The sequence below is a fragment of the Aplysia californica genome, unplaced genomic scaffold (genome assembly GCF_000002075.1).
Source record: "Aplysia californica isolate F4 #8 unplaced genomic scaffold, AplCal3.0 scaffold00011, whole genome shotgun sequence".
Lineage (NCBI taxonomy): Eukaryota > Metazoa > Mollusca > Gastropoda > Aplysiida > Aplysiidae > Aplysia > Aplysia californica.
This window is the reverse complement of record NW_004797281.1, coordinates 938275-940757: the sequence shown is the minus strand read 5'-3', so window position 1 is coordinate 940757 and position 2483 is coordinate 938275.

The window sequence follows — 2483 nt, the reverse complement described above, 5'->3', positions numbered from 1 at the left end:
CTGAAGCCCTGTTGCACAGTGTTTACATCTGGACTGTGTACCAAAGCTATGCATGCCAAAAAAGCTTAATTATCATTTTCATAAGAAATGCTTCAAAAAAATTCTTGCCATCAAATCGCAAGACAAAATACCAGAAACCAAATTCTCAAAGGGCACATGCCAAGAGTCAGTTTTCTAAACTCAAAAAGACTAAACTTCGCTGAGTTAGCCATATCCCGAGAATGCCTGATTTAAGAATCCCAGAGTCATTATTCTATTCTGAACTGCCCTCGGGGAAGCATAAATTTGGGGCACCAAAAATGCGCTATAAGGACGTCCCGAAGATATATCTGAAGGACTTCAACATAAAAATGTCGACGCAGAAGAGCCAAGCTCCTGACAGACCCACTCTGAGAGCAGCAGTCACAGCAAGTCAGTAAAAGGATCCACGAATAAGAAATGTCGAAGCCAAGAGAAGCCCACAAGCTGTGCACATCCACGAGTTAAAAATGTAGCTTTCAAATGCTCTAAATACCGCAAAGGTATGTATAAATCCTTCAAAATGGTCTTGTGGCTATCCCTTCGACATTGTCAGCTTACTTGATCATTCTGTCTTACAATCAAGACGAAAGAGAAGTCTCTAGAGACGCTCTTGGTGTGAAGATGTTTTATTCTCCCATCGACATAGTTTAGACCATTAAATTTAGGAAGCATGCTTCTGACCTTGCCAGTCAGAACCAAGACGGGCTGAAAGGGATACATTCCAGCAGAACTAAAGAACAAGATATTCTATAAAAATGTTCTCCCAACTCAGGAATGGAACCCGGGTTTCCTGCGTATGACAGCAAAAATGCCTAACCGCTTCACCACAGGTGCTGGTCGTTAGAAAAGTGAGACAGAGCAACGCCATTGACATCATAAAACACGTCACATGACGTCATTTGATCATGCGGGGGACCTAAATAAACTATCTTCTCAGAGACAATTCGTTACCTTAGAATTACAAAATTCTATCTTCTCTGTACCTAGTTTTGAGAAATTTGACGTTCAAAATTTTGAGTTTCACTACTTGTCAAGCTTTTTGGAATGAGATCCTCTGAATGTCTTGATAACGACTCCGAATGATCTTACGGTTTTGATAGAGCAGGTAGATCATTAGGTTTCTGACCTTATGGTCTTCTTAGTAACTCAGAATAGTCCAAAATGCCGGATAAAACGTTGTGACTCTAAGGTTGCTTTTACCTATCCAGGGTCACTGACGTACATATGGGAGGCAGCGTGGTGGAATCAGGCTCTCGTCAATTTTGGGGCATGTAGAGTTATTGGTATCATCTTAAAGCTTGTTCACCTGTCTTTATTTGGATGAAAAAATATCCATTTATCTTGAATACAAGTCGAGATATTTGCGAAAGAAGGAGGTGGGGGTCACCTGTTTTCAGAGGTAAAATTTGTGAGAAAATGGCCGCCAAAGATTAGTTATTTCCTTAGCTTAAGAGTCCGTGGTAACTGAATATTTACATTTTCTGAGCCTTTTAGTCAACGTTTTTCAGAAAAATCCACACAGAAATGAGTTCTTTAATGGGCATGAAAGGTGTGGAGCCAAAAAACAAAAATTTGATAAAAATTCATGAACCTGCTGAAAAATGCAAGTTTCTTCACTTTGATTATTTTGACGAGAGCCTGATTCCACCACGCTGCCTCACATATACATTTGTGTCAAGACGCGGTAGAATCAGGCGCTTGTCAATATTTGGGGAAATGAAGCTATTGGTGTCGTCTGAAAGCATCATATTGTTCATTTGTCTTGCTTTTGATTTTAACAAAATATCCATTTGCCTGGAATAGAAGTTGAGATATTTAAGATTGAAAGAGGTGGGAATAGCTTGGTCATCATCATTGCCTTTCTCACCCTGCATCGGGGTATAGGCCACGGACAAACACCCTCCACTTTTCTCTATCCTGGGCTATTTCTGTACATCGATTTCTGTGATTCTTCTCCAAGTTCCACGAGGTCTTCCTCTTGATCTCTTGCCCTGTGGGTTCCAATCCAAAACTTTCTTTGTTATGCAGCTGCCTGACTTCCTGAGAGTATGTCCAATCCATCGCTATCGCCTTCTTCCTCCCTCATCTCTGACTGGGATCTGTCTTGTTTTCCTTAACACTTCCACATTGGTGACCCTGTCTGTCCATCTGATCCTCAGTAACTTTCTTAGACACCTGTTCAAGAAAAAGGTAGCTTGGTGTCAGATGTAAAATTAACGAGAAAATTGCTGCCAAAGTTATGTGTCTTCCAAATATTGAGTGTCCTTGGAAACTGGAGATTTACGTTTTTCGTGCCTTTATTGAACGTCTTTCGGCAAAATCCTGACAGAAATGACATGTATTTTTAAAGGACGTAATTGGTGTTGAGTCAAAAAAAAAAGAAAGAAAAGAAAATTCGAAAAAAAAATTGACCAACACCCAGAAAAATGGCGGTTTGTTTGATTTCATTATTATGACAAGCT